Source organism: Crotalus tigris, unplaced genomic scaffold (genome assembly GCF_016545835.1).
Source record: "Crotalus tigris isolate CLP2741 ecotype Arizona unplaced genomic scaffold, ASM1654583v1 scf7180000024430.1745191, whole genome shotgun sequence".
Classification (NCBI taxonomy): domain Eukaryota; kingdom Metazoa; phylum Chordata; class Lepidosauria; order Squamata; family Viperidae; genus Crotalus; species Crotalus tigris.
Window position 1 is genome coordinate 262,344 of NW_024100597.1, and position 16,794 is coordinate 279,137.

Sequence of the window (16,794 nt, forward strand, 5' to 3'; positions counted from 1 at the left end):
GCCTCAAACCACTCGAGTCCTATGAGACTCGTTCGTTCACCCTCTACTACTAGTAGGTCTAGTGGACCCTCAAAATCCTTATACTGTACATTAAGGGTGGCCTCCCCCTTAACACACACTCTGGAGTTTTGAAAATCCGTTAGCACAATGTCAGAAGGCCTCAACTTGGCCTGGGTTCCGCTGCCGGAACAAATCTTCTTAAATGTGTGCATAGAAATGATCGAAAGTGCAGACTCCGTGTCCAGTTCCATAGTTAATGGAACCCCTTGTAGCTTCACCTTAAGTGACAGCTTTTTCTTAATGGGCTTGTGTGTGCCTGTCCTGTAGATGCTTCTTCGTGAAGCACAAAACCCCACCCTATTCTGGCTGGGGACCCTGGTACCTTTCAGGCGCAATTCTTCCTGAGGTTGTACCTTCTGACGGCCCAGGCACACAGCTGCAATGTATCCTTGTTTTCCGCACGCCCAGCAGATAGCGGAGCGGAACTTGCAGTCGGCTCTCTTGGGGCGACCTCCACAACCGATGCACTTGGGGAGAGCTGAAGAGCTTCCTCTTGGTTTTCCTTCCTTTGTGGGGTGGAGACGGTCCACTTCCTCGTCCGGATCCTCCTCGGAGTTTCTTTGGACTTCTTCCTGGTGCACGGATGCGGCATCTGGACTGTTTCTGATCAGCCGCATGTTTTTGATGGCGCCGCCCGCTGCTTCTTCTCCGGTGACCTCTCTCAAGGCATCTTGGAAAGACAAGTCCTCCTTGGCGAAAAGTCTCTGTTGCAACTCTCAATGCCTTAGCCCGCACACAAATCGGTCCCTCAGTCGTTCTTCGAGGTCCTTGAACTCGCAATGTTTGGCGGCTTTCCTCAGTGCGGCGATGTACTCCTTGGCCGATTCTCCGGGTCGTTGATCCCTCTGCTCGAAGGTGTGGCGCCACGCGATGACGGACATCTTGGGTTGGAAGTGCTCCTTCAGTAACTTCTTTAGATCTGCGTAGCTGACAGACTCTAAAGGAACAGGTGCTGCGAGGTTCTCAGCGATTTCGAATGCGTCTTGACCACAAACGCACAACAGGGTGGCAGCCTTCAAGCTCTCTTCCCTCACCTGGTTCACTTTGAGGTAGTTTTCCACCCTGGCTACGTAGGACTCCCACCTCTCTGGATGTGAGACGTCGAATTCCGAAAGCCTTCCAATCTTCGCCATTTCGTATCAGGAAGGGTCTATCAGCCAGCCTACTCCCGAATGCACGCTGGATTGGCAGGTAGCTGCCAAGTCAACGCCATTCCTGCCGCTCCGGACTCACTCGGGTAAGCTTACACCTTCTCTTCTTCGATGTAAGGCAATCCCACCTTCGTCGCCAGTGTTGAGTCCGTCGCAAAATGGTAAGACACGAGAAGCAGTTGTAGTTCTCAGGAAACCTTTATTCTTCAGTTCAGCTTACATTGGAATATGGCGGCAACGCCCAAAACTCTCGGCCTCCTTTTATAGGCCTTCCCCGGGTCAATCTGCTACTTTTGGCGCGCCAGCACCCGCGCATGTGCACACGTACTGGCGACAGCCTGTCTGGTCCCGGGCAGCTTGCACCTGCCCGGGACCGCCTGCAATGCCCTGAGCCTGCTTGCAAGGCTCAGGACATAACAGACAGCATTTTCTTTTTGTGTGTAAATGATTGTGATATATGAAGTCTTGTTCCAAAACTTTTTCTGTCAGACTACCTTAGTTCAACTTTAAATAGACCTGGTTTCAATAGATTGTGAGGAAGAAATGGCATACTTCTGAGATCAACCATGTGACTCTGTAGGAATCAAGTTCCCGTAGCTTGCTCTTTTCAGCCAACCCAGTTATTCATTCTGCCTACAAATCTAACTTGACAGGTATTGATCTTCTTGAGCCTGGAATGACATTTATTATGAAATTTACAAGCAGCACAAATCATTTAGATTGGCATTTGTGTACTTTTGCTTCAGTTTTGCTTTTAAGCCTTTTGGATTTGTTTGATTCTATGAAACTATTTTAAAGATGACAGGGCAAGCAGAGAAAAAAAACATAATAATCATCCTTATTCTTTCCCAGACTACATTTTAAAAAGCTTCTTTGAGACATTTAAATGGGGGAAGGAACTGTTATAAAAGTTTAGGCCTTTATTATACTACTGTTCTTGAGAAACCCCCTACGGATTAAAATAAAAGTAGAAGCATAAAAAGTAAATGCTTCTGGAACTTGGATTAGTAAAAACAAAACAAACAGCAAGAGCTTTTGAGCCTGAAAATTAACTAAATAGGCCTACTAAAAAGTAAGTTGGATTAAACTCAGTAAAGAGGATATTAGAAATGCAAATTAAAATAAATCAATATATTGCTCCAAGCATTTGAGAAACTTATTTTTTAGATTTAGGTTTTTCTTAACAAAGATTTTTCTACACTTCCCAAAAATTTTTTCAAAGAGGTAATTTTATTAAAACTTCTAATATTTCTTCAAAAATTAATAATTGAATGCTTGCCTTTGAGCTTATCATGTAAAAAAAGTATTACTTTCTTTAAAATGTTTAGATGGTTTTGAGAGATGTTGGACTTAGTTGAATAGAGAAATGTTTGATATGGTTGGACTTTCCATAACAGCGTATTCAATAAGAAAGTCCACCAAGCAATGAATATTGTTCTCCGTGCTCACTTTTTAAAAAATGCATGTATGGATAGACATATATGTATGTATATGTGTGTGTATACATCTCTATCTGTCTGTCTGTCTCTCTGTCTCTCTGTCTCTCTCTCTCTCTCTCTCTGTGTGTGTGTGTGTGTGTGTGTGTGTCACCAGGCCTTTGGTAAGGATTACTCAACCATTGTAATTTAGGGGTATTTTTTTCTTTTCTTTCCACCCAGTTTGTTATTTTGCCATTTCTGCTTTGGTTTGGGGTCATTTTTGTGGGGAATGGGTTGAGGGATACTTGTTTTATTGTCTTGTTATCTTTTAAATCATTTGTATGCTGCCCAGAGTTATTAGGAATTGGGTGGGACATAATTTTTTATATATAAAATATGTACAGTTTTGGAGAAGTATAGCAAGGCCTGAAAGAGAAATAAGAGAGGAGCTGGAAAGTCAGGGCCAAAGTGGTCCCAGTGGTGATAGGAGCACTCAGGCTGTGATTCCTAACTTGGGAGAGTGGCTCCAATAGATCCCAGGAATATCAAAACTCTGTGCTAGGAACAGCTGCTGGGAACAGATACGTTACTGCACAAACTGCACAAAAACTTTACATTCCCAGATGTTTGGTAGAGGACCCAAGATTGAGGAAGACACAAACCACCCACTGGGTTGAGAAGGGATTTTTTAAAAACTATATACATATAATTATTTTTATCTTTATAATTTATAAAATAATTGAGCTACATTAACAAGGAAAATAGTACTAAAACAATTATATTCACTATAGCCTCCACCACTAGGGGGATGCTGTTTGCAGTTGTGTAAAGTCATCCTTTCTGAGAGTTTAAATTTTAATTAAGAAAAAGTTATATATGATCTTTGCTAGAAACATCAGTTAAGATAAAATTCTTTGCACATTCTTTTATGATCTGAGGATTCATCTGCAGAAACAAAATAGTACATTGTGTGGACAGCATAGTGTTGGTTTTATGTTATTTCATGCTTTTCAGATTTATGTCAGCCATATTGCCTTTGGTTCAAATTGACCTCATTCATTTTTCCTTCCATTATTCTTTAACATAAAATTACTTTTCCTTCCTGCTAATAATTGATGCAAGATATGATCTTGGAGGATGTTTTTAAGGATTTTACCAAGACTTTAAAACCTTAAATAAACAGTTAAGCTGTTAATGGCAAACATGCATTTACCTGCTATACTAATATAAATGGAACATTGAAATGCTGAGTATATAAAAAGAAGTTGTTTTTGTTCTTTAAATAGGATTAATTATATAAAGGACAAGTTAAAGAAAACTACTGGTCAGGAAGAAAGGGGAATAAATCCCCAATACACTATGTGAACTATAATTGAATTCAAATAATCACACAGATATTTTTATCTGTTTATTAAATAGTTCCATAGAATGTCTGACTTCTACAGATGCTGGGTTCTTTGCATAATAAAAATATCAGAATAATAAAATAGGTTTATGTGGGATTCCAGCCATGCAAGGCTCTTGCTTCCTTTCAACATTGAGGGCAAGATTGTCTTTCCCGGTTCTCCAACCTTAGAATTGACACACATAGAAGCATAGTTATACAATAGTGTTCTTTTTCAGACATAAAGAGAGGAAATATCTTCTATAGAACTATGACCCAACAATTATTTTTCAAAGCACTACACATGTTCAGCACATTCTTGTATTTCTTATTAGTATACACTGATTTTGATGTATCTCAGTATACACTGATTTTGATGTTCAAGGGCAGTTTTTGCATTTTGATTGTAGCCTTATAGAAATCAAGTGAATTATGACAATACGTAAGGGAAAAAATGTATGATTTTGTTGATATTTTCTCTATTTTTAACATGTAGTTAACTGTAATGTTGTAGTCACATCTGTAATAGGGACAGCAATATAAATCAAATAAACAGAATAACAGAATAATAATAGAGTTGAACAGACCTCGGAGGTCTTCTAGTCCAACTGCCTGCTCAAGCAGGAGACCTATACCTGTGGTGGCGAACCTATGGCATGCGTGCCACAGGTGGCACGCAGAGCCCTCTCGTGGGCACACGCGCCATTGCCCCAGTCCTAGGCCTTCCACTGGATTTTATAAAACCTTTTAGCTTTAGGTTTCCACCGCCGTGTGCAAAAAAAATAAAAAGATTTAATCAATCAATCAATTTCAACTTCTCACGGGAAAAAAAGATCTTGCAAAATTGGAATTGATTGATTGAACTTTTTAGTCCCACCCAGTCTGCCGTTACCACTGCAGCCACGCCACCCAATGGGCCATGCCTACCCAGCACCCGACAATACATAAGTGGGTTTTGGGTTGCAGTTTGGGCACTCGGTCTCTAAAAGGTTCACCATCATTGACCTATACCATTCCAGACAAGTGGCTGTCCAGTCTCCTCTTGAAAGCCTCCATTGATGGAGCATCCACAACTTCTGAAGGCAAGCCATTCCACTGGTGGGTTGTTCTCACTGTTAGGAAGTTTCTCCTTAGTTCTAGGTTGCATTTTCCCTGTAAATGCAAATGCCTTTTTACTGTACCAAATATGCTAACATGTATTAGAACTATCTGTAACTCTGTTTATCTCTGAACACATTAGCATCAGCAGAAAATTAATCTAAAGCTAGAGGAGTTTATGGTACAATACTAGCTCCATGTAAAATAAATGCAAAGAGGGTATATTTATTTTTAGAGAAAGAGGAGATAATTATGTTTATTTCATACATAGATTGCCATTAATATGAAGTCCTGGTAAAATGCCTCAGGGAAATTCAAACAAAAAGCAGGTAGAGTAGTTATATTACTAGAAATTTTAGGATAAATTATAAGGTATATAATTATATAATTACATAAGATAAATTTAATGTTACAAAGGTCCTGGGCTGATGCAGAAGTAAAGATGGAAATGAGATTCTGCCACATATAAATCAAGCACTGTGCTAGCTTAAAACAGAAAACAACATCCAAGTTAAACAAATATTCTCTCAGATGATCTTCTTCAAACATCAAGTGTAATATTTCTTCAGAAAGCACAGCCTGTTATGGCCACCCTTCTGAATTTCTGGAAAAAGCACATCCTGCTCACTTTGTAGTAATCCTAACCACAAAAGTGTTCTTTGTTTTTCCCTCTCAGAAAAGTAATAATGGTGAATGTCACTTGCTGGCTCTCATCCCAAACCTGAGAAATTCATAGGCATTGAAACAAGAGCCAAGTAAACATCTATGATTCTGTCAAAAAACCATTGATTCAACTAGTTGATGGTGTACCTAGATTAAACAGCCAGTAAGAGTAAGCAACACTTAAGATATACTTTGCATTTAACATACCATTAGAGCCACTGAAAAAAAGGAGGTGCTAGACAATCCCACTTTCTTTTCAAGAAACGGGGAAAATTGAGTGAGTTTGTTACAGTTATAAAAATGTTCCTTTTCATCAGTGCTTATCCTATGTTCCTTTGTTGCTTACTTTAGAGAAAATCTCAGAAGATACAGATTTAGCCCATTTTAAGAACTACCCTCGTGAGAGCACAATGTCTATTTCTCACTGCTTCTGTCTGATCAGGACCTTGATATATTCCTGATTTTGTGCTATCATTTATTGTATCCATCCTATTTATGGCTGAACTTTAGAACAAATTGCTACTGCTATCTTCGTTAGAATTACTATAATGTGTTTATGTAATTTTATTGCATTGCACGTCTTTTCTTCAAAAAAGTTTTATTAATAATAATGACAAGTTTATTGTTTTCCTATCTGATCTAAAGGCTGTAATAAAAGTTTGATGATGATGATGATGATGATGATGATGATGAAATTGCTTCAAGAAAACTAGGTGTATATCTATCCATTCCCTAGGTATCAGGCATCCAGATCAAAATCCCAAGGATCAGTCAGAGTATTTTCTACTTCTATGATGATTGAATGATGTTCATTATAAATCATCTATAGCAGAAATTAACAGAAGAAACTCAGATCTATCTCAAAGCATTCATCTTTTTATTTTAAATGGAATTCAACTTAGCACCTACTGTTATGTTTTCCGTTTGTTGGCAATTGACGAAGACACATGGTGAAAACAACAAGCTCTTTATTACTCTTCTCCTACAACCGAGCAAACAGCAAAAGGTACACAGGCCTTTTATAGTGCCTGAAACCCTGACAGTGTGAACCAATAGGAATTGATCCTTTTTGCGCCTTGCGCATGCGCACAAGGCTAGCACCACTCTGTCTGGTCCCGGGCAGCTTTTGGATTGCCCGGGACCATTTGCAACAATTCTGAGCCTGATTTCAGCTCTTGCAGGCTCAGGACACAACACCCCTCTCTCCTAGATGAAACACACCTAGCTTACGCACAGGTGCATCGTGCAATGCAGGGAGAGTGGAACACAGATGCATTATTCAAATGCAAGGAGGGTGGAAATGCTCGGATCTGCACGCAGGCAGACACCTTTCAAAATAGTTATTTAACTCAGATAAAATATATCCAAAATCAAAATAGTATATGAGACTCTCTCTGAGTGTTACCCCCCTCATTCAGCGACCTCATAGCAAGGTCCCTTATATGTTAACAGGAACCTCACATAATCTCCTAGACGTTTAGGTGGGCACTTTGCCCACTGCGACCTTCTAGGGGCCAGTGAGAGTGCCTGGCCTACCTGCTCATCTACCAGGCTAGGCAGGCCAGGACTTTGGTGCCCTAAATACCCAGGTGACCCTGGTGAGGGTGCCTGGCCTACCTGCTCACCTACCAAGCTAGGCAGGCCAGGACTTTGATGCCCCAAATGCCCAATTTCCCCCCCCCCCCAGCTGCTGACTGGCTGGACCCTCTGAGTCCAAGCCAGTGTACCTTGGAGGAGTGGAAGTCCCCGAGCCCACAATGGACTCCTCTTGGGAACACTGTCCCTCGAGCCCAAGGCTAGCAGGTGGAGAGACCTGAGTGGCGGAAGTGCCCCAGTACTCTGTAGCCCCTGAGCACATGCCAAAGGTGCCAGAGTCAGCAGCCGCCTCCCTTGCAACTGACTTCTTTTTTGGAGCAATTGCTGAATTATGAGAGTGCCCCTGTTGGAATTCCCTTTCTGTAGTTGTGTGTGATTTATGTGGATACCCCCGGTCTGTCTCCCTGTCTGGAGCACTATCTGACTTGTTTGAATAATGTGGATACCCCCAGTGTGACTCCCTATCTGGAGCAATAACGGATGTGTGGGATGACCCCCTATCCTGGGAATTCCTGCTTGGAGCACTTGTGGAGTCTTGGGATGACCGCCAAACAGCCTCAGCAGCTTGTGAGGCCCTGTTAGGCCTGGGAACCTGTGACCTAGAATGCATATTATGGTCCTCCCCCCACAGAGCAGAGCCAGGAGCATAAACGTGGCTGTCCAGTCTCCAACGCAGTTGGTCTATGTGTCTGCAAAGAACACGGCCATTCTCCAAGGCAACTTCGTAAGACAATGGCCCAGAGACCTTGAAGACCACAGCTGTGACCCAGAGATGTCCAGGCCCATAGTTCCATGCCCAAACTGGATCGCCCACCTGAAGTCTCCTAGGTGCCACAGTTGTGACACCTGTAAAGCCACCCGATCTGGGTGCAACCTGTCCAGTTTGGTTATGAGGCGGCGAACCCAGCAGAGTTCTGCAGGGCTCTTCCCTGTGGCTGTGCAAGGTGTGGTACGGTGTGCAAGAAGGAAATCTGCTAACCTGTGATGCCAGTTACCGTAAGTCAGTTTCTTGAGAGCATCTTTGGTAGTGTGCACCATTCTCTCTGCCTGTCCATTGGAGGATGGGTGGAAGGAAGCAGAAGTCATATGCTGGATCAAGTTGGCCTGAAGAAAAGCCTGGAACTCAAAAGAGGTAAATTGAGGGCCATTATCTGAAACCAGGACATTTGGAAGCCCGTGCCTGCAAACGCCCCGAGCCCGTTTGCAAGGCTCGGGACATAACAATATCCTTTGTACTTAAAATGTTCATTTTATAACACGAAATATATGTATTTGATTTCAGATTGAAGTCAGATATATGGACTGAGATTATTGCAATGGCTCTTAGATATTTGTTAAGTATTATCTTGACAATTTTCATAGATCTTCATATTCTGAATCTTTTATATGCAATATAGGGATATTGGTTACATTATTCAACTTTTAATCCAGTATCCTGAATGATATAAAAATTACAAGCTGCAATTTTAAATTCTTTATGTACAGTGGCAGCTGCAGACAATTTTACAGTCTTCAACTATCTCCTTATTAAAGCAATGGCTGTCAGTTCTGACAATTCTTATCACCTTAGTGAAAAACAGAAATGGGAAAGTCAAATGTTAGTTTTATTTTTCCAGCAGAATTACTTAATACCTGCTATTTCTTAGCTGCTGTTCTATAGTCTGAAGACTACATTTATGAACAAAAAGAAATGAAATTTACAGAAGGATTATTCTTAGTAAAGTATCAGTCAATGAATTGCTATTATGCAAAATGGTTTTTAGACACCATGAGAAAGTATTTATGAGAACATTATTTTAGAAGTATACTAAGTATACTAAGACCTTGGGAGGTCTATACCCTGCCAGGGCTTTGGTAGGTATTTTAGGCAACCAGTTTGACCAGGCAATGTGAAGGAAAATGTGAGTTTACATATCTAACTATATATTAAAATCATGGTGTATAAGCACCTAATAAAGAATTTAAATTCTGTTGATTTAATAAACTTTGGTTTGCACAATTGTAGCTTATGAATAAACATTTCTTTCAAATGTTTATATATAGATTTATTTAGTTAGTTCAGCTGAACTTTGAACATAAAGTTGTACCACTTCAATTCTGTTCCAGCTGGAAATGTAATTTTTAGTTTAGTTTTAGTTTAGGATTATAGTTGATGCAATTTATTCAATAAGGTTTATGATATTATTTTTGATAAAACGGTAAAAATATGGGCTGGAAAATATAACTACTAGGAGAATTCATTACTGGCTAAATGATTGTATCCAGAGACTACTAAAAATGGGTCAGTTTGTATACTATCTTAAATGCAGCGCTGGTCCTTGTTATGAGTATTATGTTTCCCTTATATGCAGCTCTATTATTCATCTCTATTGTATTTGTTTCCTGTGTCATATTGCTACTCTTGTGATTCTTCTCTATTGTTCCTGTGATACATTTCCTGTTCCTGTACTCCCTCTCTCCCTCTCTCCCTCCCTCCCCCCCTCTCTCTCTCTCAAAAAGATGGTTGTTGTACAGTGAGGCCTTGTATGTCATGACTCTGCAAGAAACATGGTGTCACTTGTATTGTATGTCATGACTCTGCAAGAAACATAGTGTTACAAGCATCTGAATCTGCGTTGTCTCCTCACATTTGATGCATGCCGATCTAGCACTCGTGGCCCTGTCCTGGAAGCTGAGCATTTGAAGCAAGCAAGAAAACCAGCATCATGGCAGCTGCTAACAGTATACCACTGCCTGAGGCAACGAGGGTGACTGGAGACTGCAGCAGTAACTGGGCCAACTTCAGAGCAGATTTTGAGGATTACTCCCTAGTCACAGTCTTAACTGAAAAACCAGCAGCAGTGCAGGCAGCCACACTGAGAAAACTTATAGGCAGGGAATGCCTCCATGTTTACAAGCATAATTTAACCCTTACAGAGAAGCAAAAGAGTGATGCTAAAGCCATCCTAGATGCCTTAGAAGTCTTTTTCAGACCCTCTAAAAATATCATATACAAAAGATATATTTTTGGCAAGCAAGAAGAAGGTGAAGCATTATATAGTTTTGTCACAGGGTTAAGAGAAAAAGCTGCAAGCTGTGATTATGGCTCTCTGAGAGATGAATTTATTCATGATAAAATAGTTCTGGGTATCATAATGAAAGCACATGCCGCCGCTTTTTCAGAGAACATGATTTAAGCTTACAAGCTACAATTGAGATATGCCTTACCACAGAACTTACAGACAAATGGTTGAGAGCCTTGGAGCAGGATAAACAGATGGCAATGTCAATGCAGCCTACAAACAACAGCTAAATATGAAAAACCACTAGCACAAGCGTCAGCACAAAATTCATCTACATTACTCGCCTGGGAGCAACCCAGTATCATGCAAGTGCTGTGGCAGTGTGCATGTACGAGAGAAAGAGTAGTGTCCTGCATATGGGAAAACCTGCAGAGCTTGTGGGAGGCCAAGTGTACAAGTGTGTCTCTCAAGTAAAATGGAAGTGAGGAAGCTGCACACAATTGAGCAAATGTTAGATCCTGAGGATGCACACTTGTTTATCACCAATGTAGTTTACACAAAAGAATGCATTGATGCTGTAAACTCTAAGGGCAAAAATGGTTTGCTCAGATTAAACAATATAATCCAATCCTGCCAGTTGGACTCAGGTGCAACATGTGATGTATGAGTTTAAAGGACAAAATAAAACTGGCACCTGAGATACCTCTTCAGCCTAGTAGCATCAAACTGAAATTATATTCAGGAGAAGTAATGGAATCATTGGGTCTTTTCCAAACAGAATGCAGCATACATGGGAGTATCCACAACCTGAATTTGAAACTGTGGAAACCAATCAGAAACCACTATTGTCTGGATCAACATGTGAGTGTCTGGGTTTGATGGAGTTCACCCTTCCAGCTGAGTTACACAATGTCGAGATTCACCCCTCATGTCCTTGGCAGATCATCAGTATAGATTTGTTCAACTATGCATGAAAAGAGTACCTGATACTAGTTAATCATCATTCAGACTTTAGGGAAATTGAACTTCTTCCTCACTTGTCTGCTGAAACTACCATTAAATGCAAGGTCAGTTTGCACGTCATGGACAACCAGATAGTGATTTCTGATAATGGCCCTCAATTTGCAAATCTACAATTTAGGAAATTTGCTACTGAGTGGGAACTTGAGCATGTGATGTCCTCACCACGTCATCCACAAGCTAATGGCAAAGCTGAATCAGCTGTGAAGATTGTTAAGAATTTATGCAAGAAAGCGCAAAGTGATGGTAAAGACCCATGGAAGGCTATTCTACATTGGAGAAATACTCTAACTGAGGGAATGGACAGTAGTCCGGCACAGAGACTGATATCAAGGAGACCAAAGACTTCTTTACCAGTGACAAGTAAGATGCTTGAGCCGTCTGTGACACAAGGTGTCCCAGAAAAGTTATGGCTTAAAATACAAGTATTCCAGGCAAGATATGACAAATCAGCCAAAGATTTGCCAGAATTGAATATTGGGGAATGAGTCCATATGAAACCGCTGCCTGGACAAGTTGTTGGAAAATGGGTATCTGTTTACAACAGGTGGCACCATGCTCCTATCTAGTGGACGTTGATAGTATCCTCTATCATCACAATCATGTGGATCTGGTGTGGCTCAGTAGCCTGACTCTCCATATCCAGTGGACAGACCTGATTCACCTGGTGTTACTGGGCCACACTTATCAACTGGCAATAGGGAATGCACAGTACTGATGCCAATGTTGATAACAGTCCTGAGCGAGCCAGTATACCTGACTGCAATCAAAGGCAGAACGTCCAGTAAGTAGTGAAAAGAGCCCAGAAACCTCAGCAAGGTCAGAAAAACTCTTAGTACAAAGAGGGGCAGTCTTCACCTGTAGTGGCAGACATCTGCAACCACCCAACAGAATCGACTTATAGGAAGTGTTATTACTGGCTCTCATCCAAAATTTCATAATGTTGTTTGGTTATCATGAAAAGGGGAAGATGTTATGGGCGTTATGTTTACCTTATATGCTGCTCTATCATTCATTTCTAATGTATTTGTTTCCTGTGTCATATTGCTACTCTGTCATTTATCTCTATTGTTCCTGTGATACATTTCCTGTTCCTGTTGTGGTATTCATTCTCTCTCTCCCTCTCTCCCTCTCTCTCTCTCTCTCTCTCTCTCTCTCTCTCTCTCTCTCTCTCTCAGAAAGATGGTTGTTGCACAGTGAGGCCTTGTATTGTATTTACTGACTCTACATGAAACAGTCCTGTGCTTTGTGTGTTGTTCCTATTTTAATTTACTGTAGTTTAGTTTATTGTGAAATATTATTATATCTTTATTTAGAGACATCCATCTCACTCTCAGAGCAATTCTTTATTATCAACCTGGAGAAAGGGGCTGAAAGGATGATTATCAGTTTAGCAATTGATGCAAAACTAGAAGTGCAGCTAACACTCTGGAGAGGAAAGAAGAAAATATATTCACCACTATTGTAAATAATATATTCATCATTAGCACACAATGTATTTTCAAACTCATTTTTTTGCAGACTGAAAGCCATGGCTTTTCTTATCTATATTCTTAATTTTAATTGTAGTGATGTGAGCCAGTGACAAACAAGTTCTAATTCCAATTCTTCTTTCAGCTTCAAGTTAGGTTCACTTTGAATAAACATATTATTTCACCAAGCTCAAAAATTTGTCATTTTCCAAAAAAAGGCTTCTTGTTATAGAAATTCTGCCCAACAAATCATAGTTGCAATTTATCCTACCTTAATAAATCCTTTTTAACATCATTCCAAACAGTCAAAATTATTCTGAAATAACTTGGAGTTTATATTAGTATAACCCCAACTTCTTCTCCACCTTAAAACCTGAATCTCTCATTAAAATTTCATGATTTTGTATAGTCATATTCTTAACCAATATTTTTTGTTTTAGTTTATTTATTTTAAAACCAGCTAAGGTGCCAAAATCCTTCAGAATTTTCATTAGGAATTAAATTCCATTCTTTGGACATTGTAAAACGGGTCCCCAACCCCTGGTCCATGGACCAGTACCGGGCTGCGACATGCCAGTAACCAGTTCATACAAACAAAGCCCCATCTGTGGGATGCATACAGCACACAAACCACACCCCCTCCGGTCCGTGGAAACTTTCTCCACAGAACCGTCCCTGGTGCCCAAAAGGTTGGGGACCTCTGTTGTAAAATCAAAAAAAGAAAAAAGAATATTCAAAAAGATCAAGATTAACTTGCGCAGTGGACCAAAGCAACCAAATTGAATTTAATAAGAGAAATGTTTAGTGCTGCACATGGCGAGAAAAACTGCAGGGCACAAATTGGGAGGGAAGCCTGTCTTAGAATTAGTGCATATGAAAATTAACTATGTGTTCAAGTAGGCCTCAAGGTCAATATCAATATCAACAGTGTGACACAGGTACTAAAAAGACAAGTGCTGTTTTTGTATGTATTAATACGTATCTAACCTTTAATTGGGCAAAGTAGTGCATCACAGAGCAAAACAAAGGTAGCTCAAATGAGCTAATTTACAGAATATCCGTTACTCCAATGGGAATGAAATTTCAGCATCACTACACTGCTGCTGTTTGGCACTAGTACCACACTGCCATGGTTAAGTTTCTCATTTACAAATAAGTGAGGAAACTGGGGAAGCTTGCAGGAGAAAGTCAACAAAGATCATGTGATTGCAATTGATGGAGGGAGTGTATTGGCTTCCAACTTCCTTCTTGAGAAGCTCCCAGGATGTAAATCAAAGGGGAACCTTGTAGGAAAGGTCACAAGTTGGTTGGGTAAGTCTCCCCAACCCACATACTGTCCACCAATCCCTTTGCACTTGTGCCATGTTGGTCAGCTGCAGTCCCATGGTCCTCTTTTTAAACGGTCCCTGACAGTTTCCCACAACTCAGTGGAGAAGCTGGCAAGGACTCTAAACTGTTCTGACACGAACAGTTTGTCAACATTGTCAGCACTGAAGTAAAAATTTAATTACATTTAATAATTAATGTAAATTAAAATATTATCAGCATAATTATGCCACACAGAAAGAGAGGAGAGATGTCATGGTCAAATGATGACACTAAATGTTGGGAAATAGCCAGGAGAAGGAGCTATGAAGAAATGGATGATGAAAGAGACTCCAGAATATCAAGAAAAAGCACAGAATAAGAAGATAAGAAGAGATTGAGGAGAAAATAATGTGATAAATACTAATTACAATCAACCAACAAACTAACACTAATTGAACATTAACTCAAGAGTATGTGACAAACACTAATTACTGCAAGAATTTCTCAACAAAACAATACCTGTCTTCAACAAGAAGACCTCAACAGAGAAAGAGCAAGGCAAATTAACTGATTTCCTTGGCATAATATTTCTGCTGATATTAGTGACCATGGTTATTCTGTTTCTCTAGTTGTTAGAGGAATATGACTGAAAGGATAACCCGGTGGATCATGGTTGTCTAGTAAGGATATAGAATCCAAGAAGTAATTGCTCTATTCTATTTTGCCTCAGTCAAGCCCTCTTTGGAATAGTGTGTCCAATTCTGGGCACTGCAGTTTTAAAAAGACATCAATAGAATGAATCGTTTTACTTTCTTTTAATTGCTTATTTATTAGACTGATAAGCCGCCTTGGAAAGCCAAGGAAAATCATCAAAACAATTAAAAAACGAAAATTAGAATATTTTGGACATGTGATGCGACACCCAGAAAAATACGGTATACTCCATTTAATCCTCCAGGGAAAGATTGAAGGCAAACGAGGTCCAGGCAGAAGAAAAATATCGTGACTTCAAAAATCTAAGGGACTGGTTTGGACAAAACTCAGCAGCACTTTTTCATGTGGCTGCTGATAAAAACAGGATCGCCATCATGATCGCCAACGTCTGATAACGAATATGGCACAAGAAGAAGAAGACTGAAAAACTATAATTTTAATATGTCTAATTTATATCTGCAAATTTATCTGTTGTATGAAAATTATTTATTTATATCTATATGAGTTTCTTGAATTTGAGGATGTCTATATTATTCTTATATGCCAGGACAACAGATATATTAGCACAGACAATATTTATATCATTCACTTTGTTTTTAGTATGCAATGATGATGTTTGGGTGAGTAGCAAGTATGAACTATGAATATATTTTCAATAGTTTATCTTGAGCTACTGAACTAATGTGATCAACTTCCACATAACAAACATACTCTTTTAAAAAATCAAACAAAGAAGATAAGCAAAGCACATAAAATAAAGGTAAAGCTTTGTTCACACTGTTGTTATCAATTTCTTTGATCACACACTGAAGATACCCCTTTTCCCTCTATTTCATAACAGACACATCTTTTGCGACTGTATAAAATGGGACAAAATAACTCAGTTAAAGGGGAAGAAGAAAAAGCTGAGTCATCTCAAGTTATTTTCATAACTGAGATAGCATACAGGTTGATAACCAACCAAATAAATGTAATCGAGCAATATATTGATGATTTTTTTCTGGAATGTTCTTCACTGCATCCTTCCCTCTATCCAATTGGATTCCATTGCCTGCTTCTAATCCTATACCATCAGACCACTTCTGTTAGTTATCCTGCTGATGGACAGACAAGTAAAGTCCCAAGCCCCTTTACATAATACATTTTGTGACCTTGTAAAGAATAAGTAAACAAGGAATAAGTAAATAAACAAAAATACTCCTGTAGAATACTTGTTCAAAATTTGAACTCAACATTGGGGGCTCTATCTGGGCCACTACATGAGGCCACTCTTGAAGAGTATTCAGAAGCTTCAACAAGTGCCAAATGCAATGGTGTGAGCAGTTATGTGTGTCCGTAGAATGGTAAACCTTACAACTTTACTCCATTAGTTACATTAGTTACCAGTTAGGTTCAGTTCAAGGGGCTGGGGACAGGTTATTTAAGGGACTCTCTCCAGTTACATCTACCTCTCCCATCAGTTCCAGCAGAAATGGTCTGTTGCTGATCACATCTGCTATGGAGATATATTTGGTAGGACCCAGGATATTATCCTTTAAATCATAATATTAATATTTTAAAATTATTGTTTTTCCATATTGCTGGGTTTTTTTAGCTTTTATGTAATCTCATTAGTTCAATAGATTAAGATAAACTGTTGAAAGTCGCATTTTGTGAGATGGAGGACCATATAAGTATGATAAACAAATAAGTAATAATTTCAATTCCACACCCTATAGGTATAAATTAACCTTGACTCCTTCTACTTCTTTCAGTGTGCAGATACTACATTGTAACAAGATAGCATGTTTTCTTAATAGGATCATTTTTCACATGCTTAAAAAAAATACAGCTCCACAGCTCTTTCCTCTGATCCCTCTTCACAAAGTCATTGATAAGTTATTGAAAACAATATGGATAGAAAGTGAT